We start from the raw sequence: 26,091 nt of genomic DNA on the forward strand, positions 1-26,091 counted from the left end.
GAAGCAAGATGAGCGCCACACCCCATAGTCACCTTTGACTGAACTTAACCGTCCAGGGGTCCTTTACCTTTACTTTTTTCCTGTGCTTCTTTTTTTGTCCATTGAACAATTCATCCTTATACATTCTTTCTCAATCTTTGCCAACTGACCTCTTGATGCCATTTGATGTTGTGACTCATTTAGGTGCCATTGGATCAACTACTCTGACATCACAGAGGGCCTGGCCAATCTTGGATTAGGCCACTGTGTGCTGAAGGGTGGGATTAGTGGACATTAGAATTGGAATTCCAACACCCCTGAGCAAGCTTAATTAATTGTACTGCATAGGTTTTTCCATAGATTGCACAGAATTTTGAGTAACACCTTTTTGGTGCAGATAAGTAGGATAGTTGCAGCCTGTCAATAGTGCTTGGCAGACAACTGAACACTTGCTGTTTATGTTATGTGGTCCCATTTTTCATGTGTGATTTTTATTTATAACAAGCCAAAATACTCGTCGTTAACCTGATTTAGGGTGGTTTCACATTAATGTTGGTCTATTACCATAAAATATTTTTTAAACTAACATTGTGTGCAATTCATATGGAACCAAAAGACTACTATACTATATCTTGATGGTCACTGGAAATCCTAATTAATTGCCCAATGATGCCATTTTCAAAGGACATAGGCTGTTAGGTGAAGGCATAGAGGGAACCATGACAATCAGCTACAATTTATTGTTAGAGAAATGGATAATTGGAAACTGCATGACAGCGTCAGCCACACAGAAAGGATGCAATGATTTACAGCAGTGAATGTGATGGTCCTACAGATCTCCGACAGTTTGTCTTGTGACAGTGCATTTGTCTCCAGACAGCTGTGTTTTGTATAAATGTTTTTGGGTCATCAGATTGTGTTTGACACTATCAGCCTCTTTGTCAGCTTGGCATGGTGCCTGAACTCCTGCTGCAGAGCCTCTTTCCTAGAGCCTCAGCCATCTAAAGATTCAACGAGTTGCACAGCAATCCCTTGGATGCATACACACCAAGAATCCTGGGGAATGTAGTGTACCACTCACAGTGGTACAATTCCCAGCACCTTCCGCACAATACAGTTTCCAGGATTCCTTGGGAGAACTCATGTGCTTTAAATGTGCTTTTAGCTGCATGTTGTGTACACAGTTGTAGCCTTCCTTAAGCAGGTTGTAAGCAAGATCCGAATGCTGGGTTGTCCCTTGTGAATGCAAGCCAATCTGGCCATTATTTTTCTCTGACAAGGTAGCACTGCCTGTTTTCTAGGCCTATCATAGACAGCTATTCATTTATTTATTGCCATATGTCTTGCCTGTATCTAATGAGCTTGTCTAAGTACACACACAGGAGCTTTAAATAAATAAATAAGCAGCTTGTTAACAGTGTCAAGCTAAATGGGCTCCAGAATTAAAAGTGCTCTGTCTCGTTGTGACTCTCTCTTTTCTTTCCTCCAGAATGAATGAAGAGACAGCGCCTTAAAAGACTTAAGGGCGAGATGCACCTAAAAAACCCCATCAGTGGAACTCCCACAAAAGGACTTCCGCTTGCGCAGTGGGGCTTCCACCCCCCTTCTTCCCTGTAGTCTCCAGAATTGTCTGTGGGGGTGTTGGAAGACATCTTTCCCAATACACCCCCCTTCCCCAATTCTGGAGCCAAGATCAAGAAAAATGCAAGAGGGGCAGGGTTGTGGGAGAGTAAGTAGAGATCAACATAGAGTTGCTTTTCCCCCTCTGGCTATCACATGTTCATCAGTAAGTCTCATTCCACCTTGAGGCAAAATTCTGCTGGGAAGCGTATGCAAGTTTTAATAAGTCCTGGGAAGCAGTGAATCAGATATCGGATATTCCATGTACTTTTTCGCCTCATTCTCAGTGTGCTTGAAAACAGTAAGTGATTGATTTAGTATGATAATCCTTCCCCAGATTACAGCGATGGAAAATCAACAAGGTTTTGTTTAAAATTCTAAAAGCCGAACGATTTCCCTTTTTAAAAAGTGTGTTGCAGATGCAGATAAATTCACCTCAAAGGATAATGGCCCTTTCCTCCCCACTCTGTGTGTCCTTTTGGAATTTTTAATATCTAATCTGATGCCGAGGAAAAGTTATATGAACTTGAAAGTGCTTAGGCAACATTTCTGAACTCCACTGAAAAGTCAGCCCAATAGAATAGATTAAGATGGGACCTTTCATGTGGGCCCATCACCTCAAGGACAGCCTAAAGTGCAGTGATCATAAATCAAAGAAGTTGTATATCTATGGGGAGAACAAAACAGACACTCAGCTAGAGTTGCTAAGAATCTAACTTTCTGTTTCTCCTGCAGCAATTCAAAGATACAAATTATAAAACTGAGTGCAGATAGCTGTGCATGCACCTTATTACTATTTTTTGCTCAGGAAATGTGCAAAAGCGCACAGGCAGTTGTAAATTTACTTGTGCGGTTTTCTGGTTTTGTTCAAATCTGAGGGATCAAAAGAAATATATATATATAGAAAAAGCTAAGCTCCTGGTGTATCCTTACTAGCACACTGGAAAAGAAGTGAAAGCAAGCATACACTTTTTAGACTTCTGCCTAATATATCTGGTCTAGACATTTTTAATGTGGATTGCTTGTGAGGTTTTCTGGTTTTGTGTGAATATGAGGGATTAAAAGGAGAAGGGAACCATTCAGGAGCACACCAGAAATAGTTATATGCACAGCTGAAAAGGAAATGAAAGTTTTGAGGAAGTGGGCATGGAAAGAAAAGTAGTAGAAAATGGCAATTGATCTACCCCTCTCCAAACACCAAAAGGGGTAATCTGTGGCCCTGAGTAGAGTGGTTTGGAGCTCAATTTTCCCCAATTTATCAGATTATCCCCATATTGGGTAAAACCAAATTTGCAGGGGGAAAGCATGAAGAGTGTTCTTGTTTGAGGGTAACATCATGTGGACTACACGAATTAAATGGGAGCACAAACAACTGTCAATACACAGTAAACTCCAGTGTGGACAAGCCCTATGTCTGATCTTATTGAGCATTTGTTCTGATTAGCTTGTGTGGCGGTTACACAATGAGCATTCATCCTGATAGACTTGTGCAATGTTTACAGTATATGCCTTCCTGTTAATAATTTGTATGAAAGAAAGAAAGAAAGAAAGAAAGAGAGAGAGAGAGAGAGAGAGAGAGAGAGAGAGAGAGAGAGAGATATGATGTTTTGGTGGTCTGTGCTTAGTGTCCTGGGTTTCCATGGAGGAACTGGAATTCACAACTCAGGTTTTGCCAAAGACTTTTATTTTCAGATTAGAATGGTACATAAGGCAAGTAAGGATCAGCAGCTACATGACAAGTCAAAGACAGGGCAAGGCACAAGTCACCTGCACTTTCCTTTTGAAGAGTGGGGTAGGCATAGCATTCAGTCCAGCAAGCACTTAGAGTATTGAGACTGGGCAAGCAAGCAGGCACTCCTCCTATTAGGCTGGCTTGATGATGTTTGTGCACGCCAGCTCTGATGTCACCATGTCCTAGGCAACAGAGGTGGTGGGGTGATGCTGGCGCAGTATCAGATTTCTTCTCAGCTGCCTCCTTTAAGGCAGGGGTGCACCTGTGTAACAGGGAAAGGTGCTGGACGCAGCTTCTTGGTTGGAAAAGATGAGGGTGGGGATCTAGAAAGAAGGCAATGGGAGAAACTTATGTCCACCTCCATCCTGCTGGAGCCCTGGGAGTCAGGGTCCTGCAGATCTGATTCCCCAGTCTCTTCCAACTCCTCAGGGCCTAACTCCACCCCACCGCCATGACAACTCCAGGGGGACTCATGACAGGGCTGAATAATCTTTGGTATATAGCCTAGGGACTGGAGGAGCTCTACATTGTTGGTACATTATCATTGCTATTGTTATTGTTAATTCATTTATATTGTGTTCATATGCCAGACATCCAGGGGATACCTGGTAGTTGGGGGCTATAGGCCTAGGAACTCAGAGACTTAGACTGCCATTGGTGCGTGCTGAATTTCATGTATTGATTGGAATTTCCTAGCCAAATATTTGGGTGTAGGCCTCTAATCTTGTTCATGATTTGCTAAAATGTGACCTCCTTTTGAGGCTGAATGGGTTTGAAGATGAACTCATTGAATTTCAGTGTGTGATCTTGTTACACAGAGACTTGTAATTGTTTTAATGGGGTTTTGAATAAAGCTGCTGAAAATACTCTTTTAAGGGAAGAACATTACTAATCAGTCAGTCAGAATGACTGACACTAGCCAGCCATTCTTTTCGCCTGACTAGATTGGCTGGCTTCCATTCAACACTGTGTATTGTTGCTTGTTTTCATGTTTCCTACCAAAAGGCCACCTACGGCTCCCATGCAAAATTATGCACGTTCATTAACCTCATTAAATCCAAAAAGATTAGTCAGCTCAGCTATGCCTCAACCACAGAGCTTTTAGGCAACATCTAAGGCTCGTAGTTATGTGGTTTGGAAAGTGATTTTCTAATGCCTAAACTTCAAAGGAATTTTTGAAATCTACAGTGTAAGGGAGACAGCCCAATGCTAATCCACTGGAGTGCTGCTTAATGGTCTGTTTAATTTTTGTCTTGATAGGTCTTTAATAAGCTGCTCAGCTTGAAGGCTGCCTTCATGGAAGCATTGCATTGGTTCAGAATTGCCTTCAGGCATTGCATCCTCATACACCATTCCACTCAATCTCCCTGTGCATTTGGAAGATTGGAAGTCATCCTTTTCAAGGATAGCTTTGTACTGCTATGGTGTGGAGTGGGGCAGACTGGAATGTCTAAATAATTTCCAAAGGGTCATAATTCTCAGCACCTTGCAAAATCTAATGACAGAAAGAAACATCTGGAGCCACATTGCAGCATTAAATATTTGAGTTCCTGTTTAATTTTAGTAACTTCAGCCCACCTTAACCAATCCACCTTAAGAAAGCAATGCCTTACTGACACATAGTATTGTCATATAAAGCTTAGAGCAGGCTTTCTGCCAACTTGGACATTTTATTCTAAGCTATGCTGACTGTAGCAAAACATCTGGAGGGCCGAGTTTGGGGGTGCCTGTCTTAGGGACAGAGAACATCTATAGGAGAGGCCTGTTGGCTGTCTGGTGCAACCATGAGAACTAGACATTTAAATAAGCAACCATCTGAGAATATTAACTAAACTTGACCAAGACAATTTGCATAACAATGCCAGATCCAGATGCAGATCCACAAACAACTTTTAGTCTTCCAGGGTAGCAGAGCAGTAGACAGCAACAGTTACTTCCTGTCACCACGCTTGATTGAACTGCTCAACTTTTCCTCTTGGCTGATACCTTGTAAAATTAGAGTCCTGCTTCCTAGGGCAGGTATAGCAGGTGAAAATGCTGTATTTGAGCAACAGCTCAAATAAGGGTTGCAGGGAATTGTAACTATTAGGTTATTAGGAGTTATGAGGGATTTTGAGGAAAGAGTGATAACAACACAGGCAGCATCCTAATGCTGTGTTGTAAATTTATGGTGTGACTGTATATGGCATATTTTGTATGGTTCTGGTTGCCCATCTCAAAAAGCATCTCGCTGTGTGATCAGAAAATGATCTTGACTTGCAATACCACAAGGTAGCATCACTGAGGTTGGGCAAATAACATGTGAGTTGTGTTTTGGCAATGTTGTCAAACACTGAGGTCCAGCGCCGAGGGCCTTCTGGTGGTTCCCTCACTGCGAGAAGCAAAGTTACAGGGACCCAGGCAGAGGGCCTTCTCGGTAGTGGCACCTGCCCTGTGGAACGCCTTCCCATCAGATGTCAAAGAAATAAACAATTATCTGACATTTAGAAAACATCTGAAGGCAGCCCTGTTTAGGGAAGTTTTTAATGACTGATGTTTTAATGTATTTTTAATCTCTTGTTGGAAGCCGCCCAGAGTGGCTGGGGAAACCTAGCCAGATGGGCAGGGTATAAATAAATAAATAAATTATTAATATTAATATTATTATATTTGCTTCTAACATAAAACACAGACATGAATGCTCTTAAAATGTCATTTGTACACCTCTGAATCAACTGCAAATTTCTTCTCCCTTTGGCCTTCCTCCATGCTTCAGGTGGAGTGTCTGCTTTTTAGAGACCCTTTAAAGTGCTGCTAGCAAGCTTACTCACGAAACACTTGTTCAGCAAAAACCCTATCAGTCTCCTTTTTTAAGCTGAAAAAACTACTCCAGAGAGATAGGGAGAGAGAAGTGGAAGCACAATATCAGAAGCACCAGCTAATCAGGGCTATGCTGTACATAGTCATTTGTGCTGGAGATCCTTTGCTCCTGAGGTTGATGTGAAGAAGCTTGTATTGTCCAACTAAGATGGGATATCTGTGGTTTTACCATGGCATCATTCTGATGATTTACATCTCTGCTCAGCTTTCCTCCCTAATAAATAGGCAGTGCTAAATACTTGATACAAAGGATTTTGTCCACATACTGAAATAAATCCTCCTAACTTGGCAACCACCATTCCTGGTTGAAAACACATTATTTGTCCCCTTTGCTTCTTCCCCAAAAGGCAACCACAGACCATTTCAGCAGAAACTGCACAGCACCATAGAGCAGTCTTACAGTATCTTCTGCAAAAGTGTTTTGACACAGATAGTAACTGAAGGGGCACAAATTGCTCCTTAGTTTTTACTGCAAAGCTTCTGAAAATGGCTAAAGATAGAATCAGTATCTTAAAGTACCAAGAGAGAGCATCTTATAGTCTGGCTCAGAAAGGGCAGAAGACGAGTGCTGATTAGTGCCAGCTACTGAGTTTATGAATGAAAATCCCTGTATAGTGTTCAGTAAAAGAAAGGCTATAAGGGCAGTCAGCTAAACTATATATGCAATAGACTTAGCATACTGCAGTTGCTTGCTATTTCAGCTGTCCTAGGAAGGGAGGAATAACATTCTGCAGATACAAAAGAAGGTGATATGATAGCAGCAGCAGCATTTTTAAAAACCAAATGGCGAACTAGGATGAGATGTGGTGTGATATCCAAAAATATTTGGCTCCCATTTCTCTAAACTTGAGTGTTAAGTCATGCTGATAAGGTATCTGCCCACAGTAGAAAAACAGGCTCCAGCTTCTCAAAAATTGGACTTTCTTGTATTTTAAGCCCAGGGAAATCTTTCCCCTGCCTAAACACTTATAAAATACTGGGAAGACAAGCTAATGGTAGGGTTTTCTTACTTTGCAAAGCTGAGCCCAAAGACTCAGAGCTTTGAGCCACACACTATTTGGCCTGAGGAGGTAGTGCTTGACCTTGTTTCAGAAAGTGCTTGAGAGCAACTCAATTAAGAGAGCTCTTGCAGAACAATGCATATGCTCCCATCACGTATGACATTGCTGGAACCAGGCGCTCTGTGCCTATTTCACTCCCAGGCAGTAACAAATGTTCCAAGTAGCTCAGTAAAGTGGAGACAAAACTTGAGTCCTAGTAACAGCTGCTACATGCTAGAAATTGGGGGTGGGGTGGAGAAGGTAGATGGGGATAAATGTTTCTTTCTTTATAAATCAGACTTGGCCACAGCTTTAGACACATGCCCAAAGAGGCCAAGATTCTGCATTAGTCGTGTCTGGTGTAGGTGGCTCCATTAACGGTGCCAGAGCTGATGGCTGGCACAGTCATGCTGGCTGTTGCGAAAGTCAAGACACAATTAGATGAGCTTGTGAGGCACGGTAACAGAACTGTCCTCTTGTGGATGCTCACTCAGAGGGGCTTATCCACACGTCCTCTTGACCTGTTGCTCCCCCTACCCCCCCCCCCCCGGAAACTTCCCTTTAGCACTCAATCAGAGCAAAGGGCAATTGGGGCTTTCTCTGGATTGATGTTTACTCTGATTTGGAGCTAAAGAGCAGGTTATCCTGGGAAGGGAGTTGGCCAAGGAAGAAACTGGTCAGCCCTGTGCTTGGAAAGGGAAGAAGCAAAAGTATGGATGAGCCCACAAGTGCTCTCAGCAGAGTGGGAAAAGATCACTGCTTGAGACCTTGAAGTGCTGTTGTCAGACAGAGCAGATAGAATTATGTAGGCGCTCCTCCAGGTGACCTGATTATTGACCCTGATTTGCTTGCACAAAGCTTGTGAAAAGTTAGGCTATGACTGTGTACACATTACTGTTTACAGTGGTACCTCAGGTTACAGACGCTTCAGGTTACAGACTCCGCTAACCCAGAAAGAGTACCTCAGGTTAAGAACTTTGCTTCAAGATGAGAACAGAAATCGTACGGTGGCGGCGCAGCAGCAGCGGGAGGCCCCATTAGCTAAAGTGGTGCTTCAGGTTAAAAACAGTTTCAGGTTAAGAACGGACCTCCAGAACGAATTAAGTTATTAACCGGAGGTACCACTGTACTCTGGTTCCAGTGCATTCCCACTGCTCATTTTTGAATCTGTGTACACACACAGCTACCTGGGTCCCAGCGCTATACTGTAGTTTCTAGTGAAATACTGTGTTTTGATGCAGTTCTCTCCAAGCTAGTTTCAATCCAACTTGAGCACCGTATCCTTATTTAAGTCACACTGAATCCCAGGTGTGTACATGTGAGAAGCCTGCCTTGCTTCCAGATTTTTGGGGGGCAGGGAAATCAACCTGGCAGTTCCATCTGTTGAAGACATCCCTGCCCGGTCTCCAGCCATTAGTATGAGCGTACAGCAGGTGACTTCAGTACTGATGTGTACAGTGAAGGGCAAATTCTTTTTTTAAACTCTTTTATTTTGCTTCATTGATATTAACAATAACAACAATATACAATGACATCCAAGGAGGTAGTTATTTTAAGAATATTGTAAGAATTGGGGTGTATGGGGTGTTAGGGGAAAGGTAGTACCTCCGGAGGGTGACATGTCATGCTCCTTCTGGAGTAGTTTGTCCATTTTTGGTCCCCACCCCGCACTTAGCTCTCACCTGTGGCTCCTAGAAGCTGTCAGCATGTGACAGTGGCCACACCCCAGGAACAGCTTCAACTGACCAGCTAAACCAGGAGAGGGTGGCTGATAGATCTCACATTCTCAGGGCCTTCCCTTTCATGCAAAGACATGCTTTGGCGGATTGAGCAGATGAGATGAATAGGGGCCCAAAGGTCAAGAAGGCATTTTCTGCACATGCTGTAGAAGGAAGTGAGGGACAGATGGGGCCCATTAACCTGGGAAGGTAGCCCATCTAGGAGAAGTAAAACTCTGACACATTGTGGCATATCTTTGGGAGAAGAAAAGGCTAAGGAGGAAAGCCTACACAAATCCAGAGTGGAGTCCCAAAGATGCTTGAATGGCACCTTGTAACCGCCTTCCAGCAACTCCTGCACCCAAGCTGGTGTCAAAGGTATTGCTCTGCTTTCTTTTGGACCACATCAGCAAGGCCAAGAGGTGGGTCTTGTTGCATGGGCAGCCCAGAACCTCCATACACACTGACCAGGCTTGCGCCCGGGAGTCACTTAGTTCCTGCTATCACAGCAGTTTGACTTCACCCCCAGAAGCACACTCCATTGTCTCTCGAGACAGATGGACAAGGTGCCATCCAACCGTATTAGGGACTCCACTTCACTTCCTCAAGTGCAAAATGACTAGAAACAATACAAAACTATATTATAAACTTTTTTCAAATTTAAAAAATTAAATAGTAAAAGCAAGAAACTGAGTGGTGGGGAATTTCCAGGATGCAGCCTAGGAATCCGAAGGCCACTTCTGGACAATGGGTTGTATTCAATGAAGTCTTACTCAGAGTAGACCTATTGAAGTTAATTAACATAAGTTATATTAACTTCAGTGGGTCTGCTCTGAGCAGGACTAGCATTGACTTGTGAGTAGATCTTCCTGTTGGAGTAGCCAACCCGTTCATCCGTCTTTGTCAATGTGTGTCGAAAAGCCACAGGTCACTGCAGTGATCTGACATGGATCTTTGGCATGGAGCCTCTGAATAGGATATTCCAAGCTGCTTATTGAACATTCAGTCGGATTTGTTATAGAAAGTTTAGGCAACAGTGCATCAAGCAAGTGTTACCCCAAACTTTCCCATGCATTTTCATGTTACTTTCATTATAGCAAAAAGTCCAATATTTTGGGAAGTGGCTTTGTAGTGCAATAACTCCCAATCAACTCTAATTGTGTGACCTGAATTTGCTGGTATGTGATTGGATTCCATCACAAAATAGCAACAGTATGGAAGCGCCGTAAGTCTCAGTTTCCCACCCATACAACGACAAATAGGTTACTTCTAGTTCATAAGACTGTTGTGAGGGTTAACAACATACAAACGTTATAGCAGTGTATGATGACATGTGCTTTGGAGTTGCTTAATAATACTTCTCCTCCTGGAATATTACTGCTCAAGTGGCTTCCTCCCCACAAAATACCTTTTGATAGAAATTACCATTTTCAGCAAAGGCAGGGCTTTTTTTCAGGGGGAACTCACAGGAATTGCCATTCTAAGAGAACGAGGGAGGTATTCAAGGAGAGTTCTGGCACCTCTTTTTCTAGAAAAATAGCACTGAGTATAGGTATATATGCATGGAGATGAGATGAGAAATTGTGTATTTGGGAATATAGAAGGAAATAATCCACATGCAACATATGACAATTAAAAAATTATCCCCATGTTCCTAAAAAAAAGAATAGGGAACCTGTTTGGGGAGGGTGTATAGGATGTGATAAAATAAATGTGGCAGAGTTACTGTATCAAATTAAAACACATATCTTTTCATCAGTAACACTTGACCAGCCCTTAACATTTACCGGAGCCAATAACAAGCAATTGCATGAACATGCCATCTCTGTTCAAGACTCTTAATGGCTGATTAGCAGTTGCACTGTACCATGACCTGAGTTAAAGCTAGTTCTGCATCTTGCCTTCAACGTAAAAGCATCATTTTAACAGGCCAACATGTAGATATAGAGGGAAGCTATGGTATTCCATTCAGAAGCATGTAACTGTAATGGAAAAATTAAGTAGCCGAAGTTAGTAAGTTCAGCTAAATAATTTATTCCCTGGTATAGTATCAGCTGAAAAATCTGTTAGTAATAAAAACACATATGGAGAAGCAAGTGCACATGAATTTTTGATTGGCCCCAAGCATCCTTTAGAATATACCTAGCCTTCACTGCCTAGGAAGCAAGCAAATGCAGCAGTGGGAATGCATATAGGGGTTTATTTTCTTGTCTTTTAAAATGAAGAAATTAAAACAAGCTGTTCCTGCTCAGGGCTCCTGTAAATGGCAATGCTGCCATGCTGCCAATGGGTTGTTTTAGGCATGCTTCAGTGGTGACCTTTAAACAGCTAGTGAGGTCAAGTGTGTCCTTTTTAATCGGTCACTGGGAATCTTATGCATCTACAGCAACATTTGTGTGTGTGTTGCATGGGGGGGGGCTTTAAAAAAATGCTTTCAAGACAATTTTGCATCTTTAAGACTGTTGTAGTGCACCTTTAAGAGCACTTTAAATTGATTATACAGCACATGTTCAATAAAACCACCCATATGACAGAAATTTCAAGAGATTTGCACCTGGTGTGACTGTGGCTCCTTCTGATAACTTCTGGAGACAGACACTACATTAAATTAACTGCTTGACATGGAGAATACTGGGCAACACTTTCTCCACACCAAATGGATGTGTGCATAGTATATATATTTTCCGTATACACAATTACATATATTAATATGCTACAGGCAGATGTAATGTTAGAGAAAAATAAATGGAAGTTCCTCTGCATTCTAAAAGGTGACAACTGGTGCCTTGGCACTTACTTCTCACCAGTATATTTTGAGATGGGGGGAAAGCATCTCTCACTCCCTCGTATTTGAGTCATGTTCTAGGGCTAGGGGTAGGGGTAGGATCTGGGGGGAAATTCCCTGGTTCAAATTTCATTTCTGTCAAAAATTTAATAAGGCTGCAATCCTAATGCCACTCAGCTGGGACTAAGCTCCCATCAAATTCATTAGGATTTACTTCTGAGTAGATTGCACTGTAGTTTACTACAGCACTTCAAGTGTGCTATAAAGGTATACTATATACTTAGCCTAAGTAAGCACAAAGGAGGCATTACAGGTAGTGTCAAATAAAATGAGCTAACACATTTTTAATATTGTTTCTGCACATCCAAAACTACTGCAAATATTTTCCAGTTCTGCCAGAAATTTACAATTTGGGATTTTGTTTTAATATTGACGTACTCAGATACAAACACTTTGCAAAAGCCATATATGCTTAACTACAGTTCCATATTGGTAAGGTTGACATAAGTATTGTATGATCATGTATCATGCATGTTTATTCAGAATTAAGTCCCAGCATGTTCAATGAAGATTACTCTTCGGTTGCAATCCTAGATTGAGCAAACCCCACTGAACACAATGGGAAATTTATTTCTGAGTAAATATGTTTAGGATTGTGTTGCAATAGTAACCTCCAGAAAACTCTTGTAAATAAGAGACACTCATTCTCTTTCTCTCTCTCTCTCTCTATATATAAAACACCTTGCAAAAACACACAAAAATTATGTGACTTTACATTTTCTAGTAACCAAGCTTTTGGAAACTAAACTATATTTTTTAAAAAAATATGTTGACAAAATACCATTTTCAGAAAATCCCGGGTTGAGCAGAAAAAAATGGATTAAAAATGAAGACCTGAAGGGTTGGTAATGAAGATTATTATTTTTTACATGTTCCATTTTCAATCCTTATAAGGATACTTGAAAGTAGTTTTCATTCAAGATACATTTTAAGTGGTTGCTGCTAGAATTTTGTTTCTCCTAGAATAGAACATTTGTAAGTTCAGACTATCCACTTTAATTAAATAAAGTGCTCTGAAAGCATGGATTTTGTGGCTGCAGCCTATGCAGCCTATTGAAGATGGAGTACTTGGATTAGAGCCAATTTAGTCTTCCCAACAGAAAACTGGCATTTATATCAGACTGCCCATAAAATTAGAAATACTGGGTTTTGCATTGTGCCTTTATCTTCTTTCTTATCTATCCCTGCTACCTTATCGCTGGCAGTGCCAGAGCTTCATGCAGAGAGGAAAATGACAGATTTCAGTTGTGTTGTATAAAGTTACAACCTTTTCCCCTGTCTTCAGTGCTGCTTTGAAAAGATGCATAAAAAGAACATATTAAATGGCTGTGGCTTTTCCTTATAGGAAAATGCAGTGATGAGGGAAACTCTCCATTTATCAGCCTATTATCCATTAAAGGCACTGGAGTTTCCCCCACTCTAGTGACACCCCATTAGACTAATATGGGTAATAGCCTTCATGCCCCGTTGAATTTTTTAAAAAATGGCAACTTGCTTGTGCACTACAGTAGAAGTGACCAGGCTTGAACAAGAACAAAGACCCCCCAGGATCATGGAAATTTGTTGTTATTGTCACTTCTTGTGTAGCTGCCTAGAACAAGGAGTTATTCGCTGTGCTTGATATGTGATGATGAGTGAGGAAAGGTCAGTATTTACTTTTTTCTCTCTCTCTTGTCGCTGAGTAAGATTGTCTTCCATAAACAAGGTTTTAACAGTGGGTCCGTAAGTGATTGTGGAGGCCAGTTCTGGATCCACACATCCTTCCACAGTGGGGACAGTTGATCCTGGTGAGGGTTTGCCAAGTGTGCCTTCCTCTTAGCACGTTTCTCCCTTTCGTCCTGAGTTCAAGCATCTTCAGAGCCCATGACAGGCTGTTCTCCAATTGGAGCACTCACAGGCCAGCCATGAATCTGTATAAAGAAGACCAAAGACAGTGTGAAGAGTCCTTAACAGTCTTTGTATGGTATTGTTATATCTTTGTGGGGTGTCCTGGCTCCCTTTCTAATTTCTGGACTCTGCTTCTAATTTCTGGGTTCCAGAGGTAGAATCTTGCATGTTAAAATATCAGCCAGTCTGGCTTCCTGATGTAGTAATCACCTGAGAGATGGGCCATTAAAATAACACAAAAGGGATGGGTGATGGCCAATTAAGAAAGCCATTAGCAAAGCTAAGGCTGTACCAGCTGGGAAATGGGTGAAGCCCTCCCTGAGGTCAGAGTTAAGTAGAAGAAAGGCCAGTAGTAGAGTTTTCAGGACCCTGATGTTAGGAAAGATTGAGGGCACAAGGAGAAGGGGATGACAGACGATGAGATGGTTGGACAGTGTTCTCGAAGCTACCAGCATGAGTTTGACCAAACTGTGGGAGGCAGTGGAAGACAGGAGTGCCTGGTGTGCTCTGGTGCATGGGGTCACGAAGAGTCAGACACGATTAAACAACAACAACAAAGAGTTTTCAGGGTTGCAATTTTGCCTTACGTATGCTGAAACAAACAGTTTGCAAGCTGGAGGGTGGGGTTGTCAGACCAATGTGGACTGTCAGTTTGAATCCATGACTGCGGCCATGAACCTCCATCCTAGGTTCAGGTTGTATATTTGTGTAAATATACCATATATCATAAAGACACTACAGTCTCTGCTGTTTCTCATTTCCAAAGGAAACACAAAACCTGAGTAGGTGCCTGGACTCCTAGCTGTGGTAATCCTAGCACACCTCATGAAACCAGACAGAAAATGGTATCTTGAACTCTGTGATATTAAGTATTTTTTTTTAAAAAAAGAGCACACATTAAAGTTCCTCTGAAATCTTATTCTTGCAACATTTAAGCAGTTCTAAAAGGAAGCTGTTCTGCTTTCCAGTAACGCTAAAGTAATAATTGTTGCAGAGCTCAGTATTTGAATCAGAGGTTCAAATCTCAGAATGGGCCGGAGGTAAAAAAAATATATATGGACAGGAATTCCTAAATGACACATACAACAGGAACTTTTAAAGTATGGTTTTCTTTATTGCTCAAGAAAGGAAGCTAATTTGCAGGAGGGGAGGGAGACATCAATTCAACCACATGATTGCAATTATGGAGTGACTGAAGCTTAACCACATGGTCATATTGACTGTGTGGGAACCTTTACTCACATAAGCATCACCCAGAAATCCGGATGGTGTATCACCTGATTGTGCCCAGCTCTGAATCCCAATGTTGCTCAGTTACCAGCTATAACGATAGGAGCCCCTGGCCATATGGTACTAATGAGTTGTGCTCCAGACATATGGCTGCAATGGGGAAAGATATGAATCATCTCTAAGTGTGAGTTGACTGTTAAAGGGGGTGGGTGGGAGAGTATACATCCTTGACTACTCCACAAACATAATTTGTTTTAATTAATTTTGCTACAAGCTTTTCAGCATTTGGAATCCACTAGAGGGAATAATGTGTTTTAAGCTTGATAACGCTGAGTTTTATAGGGCCAGTGCAGTTCCATCTGGAGAAAAATGGTTGACAGCCACATCTGTGACAATGTGGACTGTGGCGGTTTCTTGGCGGACTATGACGTGCAATGGAAAGTGTGTTTTCAAAAGTAATATGAAAGAGGTGTCATAATGACAATGATGTGTATTTCAGAAAAGCAAGCATCATTATTTGTAAGTAACAAATTAATGAAACAGAAGGAAAGCTAAGCCAGTATTTAGAAGTTGGAGAGAGAGAAAGTCTCATTTACAGGTAATCTACCACTGTGGGTTAAACCACAGAGCCTAGGACTTGCCAATCAGAAGGTCACGGTTCAAATCCCCGCAATGGGGTGAGCTCCCGTTGCTCGGTCCCTGCTCCTGAAAACCTAGCAGTTTGAAAGCACGTCAAAGTGCAAGTAGATAAATAGGTACCGCTCCGGCGGGAAGGTAAACGGCGTTTCCGTGCGCTGCTCTGGTTCGCCAGAAGCGGCTTAGTCATGCTGGCCACATGACCCAGAAACTGTACGCCGGCTTCCTCGGCCAGTAAAGCGAGATGAGCGCCACAACCCCAGAGTCGGTCACGACTGGACCTAATGGTCAGGGGTCCCTTTACCTTTACCCCATTATATTGTTAAAGAGTTGGTGGTGGTGGTGGCATCTGTCTTTCTCAGGAGACAATGGAAGTGTGCACCTTCGGGGGTGAAGTCAAACCTGACTTTCAGTCTCCAGGCACTGAGGTCATCCGCAAGACATTCTCACATGGTGGGTTTGATGTTGCCAGCCCTCGTGTCTCATTTGCAGACATCTTTGTAACACATAGTTGGTCTGCCAATGGGCCTGGTGCCAGAAGCCAGCTACCCGTAGAGCACGTCCTTGGAGACCCTGCCATCTTCCATTCTGTGGACATGACCAAGTCAGCATAGTTGTCACTGAGAGAAGAATGTGAACATGCTGAGAATGTGGGCTTGGGAGAGCACATTTTTGAGACTCTGTAAAAACAACTTCTCAGGGCAGCATACAACAGAACTAAAAACAAATTTAAAATACCTATAAAGCAGATTAACAGTAAAATATAAGATTCCTTTTACACCACATTACCTGCAGTTATAGAACTGTGGCCTTTTGATCACCATGCCATGCTAAATTTTAAATAGTGGGGAAAAGCTGTATGGAAGAATACCACCCCAAATTTTGTCATGTGAAATTGCAATGCAAAAAGCCTATGATTTTCTAAGTTAACTGGATTGCTAACAGATTTTTTCCCTGGAAGCAAATAACAGGGACATGAGCACTAAACTTCCACTAGATTCTGCTGGTTTTCCAGTAGTGGCTTTTATATCATGTGAATAATCACATAATATTTGAAAATTAACAGGTAGCAAACATTGGGAAGATGGAATATGGTGCTGTCTACAGAAAGGGTGTGATCTGCTTTCCATTTGGACCACAGCCTCCAATAAAACTGACTTTTGTCTGATTTATATGACCACTACGTTCCTGCTGCCCACTATGAATTCCTGCATATGCCAACTCTCACATGTGCAGGATGTGCAGCTGTTAAATTTTTAAGCCTACATATGTGACTTGGGGGGAGGGGAACTATGTTGTTGTTTTATGACAAAAAGGATGGTGAAGATGAGAGTGAGACACAAAAATTATAATTTATATTTGGTGGTTGTGATGGGTGCATACAACCAGGCAATGGGTAAGGAATTTATATGTGCAGCAATTCAGGTAGCCATCTGAGAGTTACAGAATTTCTCGTTTTTTTCAAAATAAGATGAACACTGAATTGATACAAAGCGGAACAACTTCTCCCTCCTCTGAATTTATCATTCCTATTTTTTGAGATTTTTGCAATCAAATAATCTCATCCAACCTGCCTCACAGCCTTCCCATTTAACAATCAACTTCTTTATATTGGGCAATACAAGCTAAGTGAAGTTTACTTGTCCCATAATACCCACTGTCACATTCTGATATATTTTGCAAATTGTAAAGCAGCACTTTAAAAAGGTTTAATTTTCAAGGCAATTGGTTTGATGGATGAGCTCATCTGCAATACCTAAGAATCAACCATAATAAAATTACAGAAGATGGATTGTAAAACTGGTCAGTTAAGAAACCAGGCATAAGCAGCTAGGATAGTTAAGCACGGAGCTTGGGTATTTCTGTTAGTGTTATTCTGATTTTTGTTGCATATGTTCAGAACCTAGATCCTCTTATTCATTCTCAATATTCTGTACAGTAGTGTGTATCTTAGAGAGAAAGAAATATAGGACATGGAATTATTTACAGAAGACTAAACCCAGGAGACAATACAGCATTACCCTGCCACAAACATATGCATCAGCTGATGAAGCAGGAAGCTTCTTGGTATCCCTGATTATCTGCTTGCAAAAGTATGTTTTCTTTTTAAGCAAAGCAGATTTATTTTCTTCCTTACGTCTTATACTTACAAAAATTGACATCTACATCTATCAACGTAGAGAAGAGAGCTTCATTTCCACTCCAGTGCACTGTTCTTCACACTATGGAGAATCCTTGCAGCCAATGCGGAAGAGTCAGACTGTTATCTGTACACGAAGCTGGAATCAATCTTGACTCCCCCCTCTTAAAAACAAAAAAAAGCCTCAGCTTTCCAAGACAAATTAATTCTGACATCTTAATTATAAGCTCAGCAGAAAGGTTGGTGCGAGATTCATGAGCATTGAAGATTATCATTATATTGTCATTATTTGCTAATGACTGCAAGTGACTCCAGCACAGAATGGCAATTTATAACCATAAAAAAAACTCTGGAAATGCATATTATATTCTATTTGTTCCAAAGGAGTTCTTTTGCTATTATGCTGATAACAAATAACAGAAGCGACAATACTGCTTTGACATTGTTGCTTTACAGGCATGAAACACATTTTTGTTGTGGCAGCAGTCTAGAAAATATCTGTCAAGTGCTTGGTTATTTTTAAACCAAATTGTAAATAGGGCATATTTTTGAGAACCAAATTAAGGAGACATCTCTCATTGCAGAGCTACTTCTCAGTTGACACAAACAGGTCTTAGCATAAGCATGAAACCAATGTCTGAGGCCATGATCTGGACCTAAGTGCTCAGGCCATTATTTTTCAAAAATGTGCTGAGGGTATTGCTAGTCATAGACTTTATGTGGCAGACACAGGTGGAAGTCATTGCCAGAGGCCTTACAGTTGTTTCCCACTTAGGAGGTCACTGTAGCAAATTGGCACATTGATGTTAGCAATCCCTGCACTGTTACTCCACAGATGGCTTGTGTGGACACCAAAAGGAGATCCCACCACGTAGCTATGAAAGAAATGAGGAGGGCAGGCAGCAATGGAACAGGATTCAAACACTCTGCTCAGAGGCAACATGGGCCAAATGTGGACTTCTCCGGCATTATTTCACATAAGTACGCAGCCAAAAGAGATGTGGCAGATTAATCAGATATAGAGATGGATTACGGTGCAATGAAAGATCACGGAAAGCAGTTAGAAGTCTGTTGTTACTATTATGCTCCCTCCATGTTTCTTCCCGGTAGATGCACTTACAGGTAAAGAAAAAAAATCCTCTGGAAGATGAGCCATTTGGTGAGCACTCCAGGTGAGAGTGTATACGCTCATTGGAAAGGATTACATGGCTGGAGGCTGTACTAAGGAGGCAAGTTTACAGAGGTGGAGGCAGTTGCACTTACAAAATGATGCACAAACAGGTGACTAAATGAATGGAAAGCCTGTGCTATGTGGCTGATATCCAATTGAGTAATGCTCAGTGCAGACCTTTTTATTGCAGTGAGTATGCTCAGCATATGACTAATATTGGATATCACCCTGAATTGTCAACTGTTCTTTGAAAGAGGGAATTGGAGTAGGTGCGTTTTCTGTAATCTAATGAGGGGGAGCCGCTGCACCCATTGAAATTCTTTCTTCTTCACAGTTATTAATGGCACAAGAAGACAAGTTATATTTGTATGTAGCTACTTTAACAGTCACGTGCCCACTTAGCAGTTCGAAAGCACGTCAAAGTGCAAGTAGATAAATAGGTACCGCTCTGGTGGGAAGGTGAACGGCATTTCCGTGCACTGCTCTGGTTCGCCAGAAGCAGCTTAGTCATGCTGGCCACATGACCTGGAAGCTCCCTTAGACAATAAAGTGAAATGATAGCTGCAACCCCAGAGTGGGTCACGACTGGACCTAATGGTCAGGGGTCCATTTACCTGTACCTTTACTTTAACAGTAAAGGTATATGTACAGTAAGTACTGGAAACTGGAAGCTTGCCATAGTATGGTTGAGGTTCAAGGGAGAGGAACCTGGTGCCTTCCAGTTATTATTGGACTCCCAATATCAATCAGCCCCAAGCAGCATGCTCATTGATCAGGGGTGGTGGGAGGTGAGGTCTGGCAGCATCTGGAGGGTCATGGGTTGCCCACCCCTTCTCTAGACTAGATCACCTGCCTCCAGTGCAGCAACCAGGTTCCATATTGCCTCTCCCCTTCTGCTTGGACCTGGATGGAAGCAATGCCCATCAGCAGGAATTTTGGCTTGAAGGGGTTAATTCCTGCCAAGTGCTTGTGTTAACTAGGTATTCCAATTCAGCCCTGGAGATGCTTGACTGAAAAGCTATCAGGGCAACAAACATGCTCTCTCATCTTTCTGTACTAATGGGCTCTTCACCGTACTAGCGCACAGTTAAAAAAAATCTGACAGTATCTCTGAAAATAAGCAAAGCATTCCTTTCCTAATTATTCAATGGGCTGCATCAAGTAAACATTAATAATTTAATCAATGTACTTTTGAGCTGCTTTTCTGTGCTGAATTGCTTTAGAACAGCCAGAATACAGAAAGAGCTCCCAAGGGTTATCCTCCAAGCTTTGTATTTAAGAACATGTTTCTTGCAGTGAAGGCCACATCCCAAGAGGCCAGCTCATGACCATTTGACTTCCCTCTTGTGATGGTGCAATACCTCTACAGTAACTATAGTTCACTGAACCTTCCCTTTATCTAGTTCCACAGCAGCAGGAAGAAACAACTTATTAATCCACTTCTGGGTTGGCCCCCACTGGTAAGTGTCCCAGCGACAACAGTGGAACTCTGAAATTCAATAAAGGCCTTAGCAAATGAAGTAGATAATTGCTCTTCCAAATAATGACTATGTGTTACAAAGTGTGGGGATATTCTTGGAGCCTTCTGCCTATATATTCTTTAAATCTTATCCTTCAAAAAACAACAACAACAAACCCTTTATCAAGGAATATTCTGGGATGCTAATTGAACTGGATAATATTCTATGTTTTGCCCTCTAGATGAGGACAATGATGCATTTAATTGAATGATTAAACACTGAATTATTAATAGAATTAACTGATCTGAAGGAACTCAACAATGATACATATGCCACACTGCTCACAGACTAAGGACAAGGTGGAAACTAAGGTCATATTCCATCATGTTAGCGGAGAAGAACAGCGTTAGTAAGACTGAACAATTTCATAATAAGATCTAAACTGAGAGTAAGTAATGACTTAAGAGAGAGGTTCAAATGTCATCTTTTTTTTCTTAAAAACTCACCAGGTGGACTAGGATAGACACAAGTCTCTTAGTACCTCATCATATGGCGATACCAGCAGTTTGCTTTACATGACTGTTACATGGACTGTGAAGGCCTAATTCTCACTGAAATAGTAAACTTATATTCTGGGTTGTACCACTATTGGTGGACAAAGGCTCACATGACTGAATGCAGATATAGAAAGATGATAGATAGATAGATAGATAGATAGATAGATAGATAGATAGATAGATAGATAGTTGATAGATAACCAGCATGTCTAGGTTAAAGATTCATGTTCTAGCCTAGTCAATGTAGTGTCTTCCAGTGGCCCACACCAGCAACTGGATTCTTTCTGTGTGCCTTGCACAGCCACTCAGAGGAGCAGAGGAGCAGCTCACAGAGTATGTGGAGGGACTGTTAGGCTCCTTCCTACTCCAAGCCAGAGTGGAGAGGCGCAATTTTTGTGTGCGCCCCCCCCCCGGGCCTGGGCCCTTGGTGGGGGTCAAGTTGGCCAACCCCTAGGTACTCCCCTGCTCAGATGTAAAGTGATTAAATGCAAATGACAACAGGACTCATTTATCTACCATTAATAGCTATGGAGAAATAGAAGAAACTTGCATCTTATGGTGTCACAGTGGTGCAAGTTTAAGAAAAGCTGGGCCTCCCAAAATGTTCTGTTCCACAAACTGTTGGTATTTGACCCATATTGTGATGGGTTACCCTGAGCGTGTAATCTGTAATTGCTGCAGACATGCACATGGTGACTAGAATGCATGAAGATACGTTGAGTGGGACATAGAATCATAGACTTGTAGTGCTAGAAGTGGCCCTGAGGGTAAAGCATCCATGACAGATGACCATCCAAACTCTGCTTTAAAACCTCCAAGGGAGGAGAGTTCACCACCTTCCGAGGGAGTCCATTTCACTGTCAAACAGCTCTTACTGTCAGAATTGGTAATAGTTCAGAAAAGAGCAGTGAATATATATTTCAAGGTTGTTTAATATAAAAGCCATTTTCACTGCAGTTGAAAATGTAAAAATCATTAAAGTAATGGAATGTTGCTAGCTATGTTCTATAGTTATTCCTCTTGGTATCAATTATCCCAGTCACACAATTTCCTATAAAGGTACATGATTAAAATGCCGTTGTTGTTGTTGTTATTATTTATTTCATTTCACCCTAGATAGCAATAAAAGCACTAAGAGCTGTATTCAAGTAGCTTATTCATTTGCAAGCTTGATAATAACAGGTAGGAAAGCAAAATAAACTTTGCATGATAAACATTTGGGAGGCGTGGGAATTGTCACCCTGTTTTCTTTCTGATTTTTTTATTTTCATTTTTATTTTTGAGCAAGTAGGATTACTGTTTGGTTCTGTGCATAATCATCAGCCCCAAAGCCAATGTTTCCTGGTTCTGGAAGGATCTTTTTTCCTTCTTCAAATTATTGTCTTTCATCAGAGTAGATTTCCTTGATGCAATTGGAACAAACCATTTTGTCCTGATCATCAATACACTTGGAGAATAAATTTGTTCATACTATGGAGTGTGTGTTTTAACAGTAAAGTGTAAGACTTTGCTTAATTGTGGTTCATAAGAAGGCAAGAAGAGCCCTGCTGTATCAGACTATAAAGGGCCACAAAGTTCAGCATACTGTTCTCACAGTGGCCTAACAGATGTGTATAGAAGCCCACAAAGAGGATGTGAGTCCAACTGCACTGCCACCCTGGTGTTCTGCAGTGCAGGAGTGGGGGTTGGGATTTGGTGCTTTGGAGTCCCAAAGCCAGGACTTCAAAGTAGGCAGCAGGCACTGCTAAAGGGAGGGGGTCCTCCCTTTCCTTTCAAAGGCATGTTGCTATCTACTACATGCTCAGCCAAACTGAGCAGCTTCAGGTGCACGAGAGAGCTCCCTGCAGAGAGCTGTCTCACACACCTGGATCAAGCAGGATTGCCCTCCTGTTGCACTGACTGATGGGGAAGGAATCCTGCTTAGCACTGCAGGCTGCCTTAACATGCTTTGCAAAAGCACTATTTTAAACAGCTTGCACTTCTCCTTTAAGGCAGTGGGCCAACGGCAGCAGGGTGGTGTGGGAGACTCTTCTGAATGCCCAGTTGCATTTTTTTTTTTTTTTACCTCAGAAACCTCACTGATGATGGTGTTAGCAGCAAAAAGATAAACATAAAAGCAGGCAACGTTTTGTGGTGGATGGAGAGGTTTAAGGCCCTCCTCATTTCCCAGACTGATATTTTGATGAGCACCTAGCAGCTGAGGTTGGGGCCTGTATGCATCTGTGTGCATGTGAGACTGTGGGGTGATTTTACGTCCAACAAGGGGAGTCCTCAGAAGTGCACTAGGTGCTCCCAACCTTGCACCAAGCCCTGGATCAGGTTACATCTGGGGATGAGGCAGCAAGATGTGCCTACAATGAGCCTGAAATGTGGCTGTCCACACCCAGAATCCAAGAGTCTTATTTGCCAACCCAGGAAGAGTGCCCAGCTACAAACAAGGATTCACCAGGAGTAGAGGTCTCAAAAATAAGACCCTCCTCTCAGAGAGACCTCTGGAGAGATGGGTGTTGATAGGAACCAGATGAGGTTGGGTGGTAGTTCCAGCAGCTCTAGCTCAACCCCCTCCCCAAGTGCTGGCCTGTAAGAGCTACTGGAACAATGTCTATGTCCCCAGCTCCGTCACTTGCCTACTATTAGATCTCCTGTCTATGACAAAGCTGGCCTAGGGCTGCTCTGACCTTGTCTGACTCTTTGTGGTGGACACTGCTTGCTTGGACCTTGGACTTGCCTTGGATACTGCTATGGTTGCTGCCCCACTGGTGTTGCTGCTGCTAAGCCTCATGTTTACTCAGGAGCCCAGTAAGAACAGGACAGGTGGCTACACCCCCTCCCCGAAGGTGAATATGAAGCCAAAAACTGTTTTCTATCTGCCCTACAGTCTATTGCAACATGCAGGGATTGCATGGCAGACTTGTATGGGTTCTTTTGCTGAGAGTGGCGCATGAGTTCCCGAAAGGTAGAAAGTTTTGAAAAACACTGCCTTAGGACATGCATGTTCTACTGCAAGAAGCAGCTGTCTGATTCAGACACTGGCTGCAGCTTGAAAATACTTTGAAACCAACAAAATAACTCAGATGAAATTACAAACAAACAGCACCATAAAAAAAAACCCTGCCACTTCCAAATGTTTGTTCTTCAGCATAAGAGGAGCCATATACTGCTACTCATTGGAGGGGATAGAACTTAACATTCATCCTATTACAGTGCTATGGAATAAATAGTTTCAGCAATACAAGTGGGTGTTGGTTGCAAATTAACAATTGATTACATATAAAACACTTTCTCCTAATAAAATGGAATAGCTAATTGATGTATTTTCAGCCGCTTTTTATCTTCTCAGCTCCATTTCAAACCCTTGCTTTGGTTTGCTCTTCTTGAAAGACTAGCAATTATTTTGCAGCAATAAAAAAAAAATCAATTGGCAAATTAGAACCATAGTTTGCCTTCAATCCTTCAGTGTTTCTATTCTCTGCCAACTGGAACCACTCATTTGGAAAGGCTGAACAGATATTGAAATTTCTCCACTTCGTCACTGGCTTCAATATATGCAGTTCGTGGCAATGGGAAAGTGGTGACTCCTTGAAGAGGCAACCAGGGCTTATTGCAGGGTTCTCCCCTATATACAGTGGTACCTCGGGTTAAGAACTTAATTCGTTCCGGAGGTGCGTTCTTAACCTGAAACTGTTGTTAACCTGAAGACCACTTTAGCTAATGGAGCCTCCCGCTGCTGCTGCACCGCCGGAGCACAATTTCTGTTCTCATCCTGAAGCAAAGTTCTTAACCTGAGGTACTATTTCTGGGTTAGCGGAGTCTGTAACCTGAAGTGTCTTTAACCCGAGGTACCACTGTACATGAGAAATTTCAATGATTTCTTGATTCATGTATGGACAATGTGTGGGCATATTTTACTATCTGCAATGTGCCCAAAGAGAACCAAGGACTACTTGTATTCAAAGACAAACTTTTTATGTGAACTAGTCCAAAGAGCTTCAGAGGTAGTAACAGGTTCAAATCTTTAAAGAATGAATAGTAATGATTATCTATCAAGATATGAGAATATATTGAAATAACTTGGAAGTCTTTTTTCTCGGGGACAGAAGACAGGGACAGCAATATTTCTGCTCCCAAGTTCAAAGGACCCTCAAAACCATAGGTGGGCTCCAGAGGCCATGACCCTCACTTATAGATTTGAGAGAGAAGAAACCTCATACCAACAAATTCTCCATATTCTTTTTGTCCATAAGAGAAATGTGGTTTGGGCCATACAAGATCTAAGCTTCATAAAGAAGAGACACTTTCATGCAGATATGCATCAGTAGGAGACTATCCATTTGACAGAGTCGTGGTTTTTCATATCTATTTTATATGTTTGCCTAAGACCAGGGTGTGCATTTGGCAGCCCTCAAACTTATTTCATGCAACCCTCACTAATTTAAAAAGCGCTCTGTAAGTTATCAAAGCAGCCCCTAGCAAGAGTGAACTTCCTTCCCTCCGTGGCCTGCTGGGAAGAGAAGAGAGTGAGAGGGGGATGGCCAAAAGCGAGAGAGAGAGAAAAGCTGCAACCCCATCCACTTGTGGCTGTGACTCTACTATTGGCTTTGAACCTGTCCACTGGCAGCATGTGGTCCCTGACAGTTTATCTCCAAGGGAATGCGACCCGTGACAGAGACAAGTTAGCCATTCCTACCTAAGACCAATCTACGGCTAGATCCCAAATCTAGCTGCAAAATCTGGTCCGTAGACCAGTGGTTCTCAAAGGGTGTAGCAGGGAGAGGATGGCAAGTGTGGTGAGAAGATTCAAGGACAATCAAAGAAACATTTAAACATTTCAGTGTAGCGTGGTAGAATATCATTATTTATTTATTTATTTATTTATTTTGCCGAAAATGGAAATCTGAGAGCAAGAGCTCCAGGTGATACTGAAGACAATCCTAGTTGTAATCTAGAATCGCTGTTTGAACTGAGTGCTGAAGAGGACTCATCTAATTCGACACCAGTAGCCCCAGCAAGCCTTCCCCCAAAAAAAGTTTAGTCAAGAATATGTGGATAGCTATCTGAGTTTTGGTTTCACATGGACTGGAGATGAAAATGTCCCTCAATCTATGTGTTTGATCTGTGGTGAGGAGCTTTTCCAATTCCAATATGTCCCCAAACAAGATGAAAAGACGTCTTGTTGTCAAACATGGAAATCTGGCAAACAATAATGTTCAATATTTT

The 26,091-nt window shown here is 42.0% G+C and overlaps 1 long non-coding RNA gene across 2 annotated transcripts in view; it reads right to left on the reverse strand.

Annotated features, from left to right (window-relative positions):
- Nucleotides 1–12,047: 12,047 nt before the first annotated feature.
- LOC114599383 (uncharacterized) overlaps nt 12,048–26,091 on the reverse strand; it is a 41,081-nt gene continuing 27,037 nt past the window's right edge. The window contains exons 2-4 of one of the 2 annotated variants that reach the window (XR_013392979.1): nt 17,697–17,850; nt 15,851–16,166; nt 12,048–13,703 (exon numbers count right to left, since the gene is read on the reverse strand). This is a non-coding gene — a long non-coding RNA (uncharacterized LOC114599383). The remainder of the gene's footprint in view (nt 13,704–15,850; nt 16,167–17,696; nt 17,851–26,091) is intronic. The other variant, XR_003707297.2, reaches the window with a different exon arrangement.

This window comes from Podarcis muralis, chromosome 5 (genome assembly GCF_964188315.1).
Source record: "Podarcis muralis chromosome 5, rPodMur119.hap1.1, whole genome shotgun sequence".
In the NCBI taxonomy this organism is placed as follows: domain Eukaryota; kingdom Metazoa; phylum Chordata; class Lepidosauria; order Squamata; family Lacertidae; genus Podarcis; species Podarcis muralis.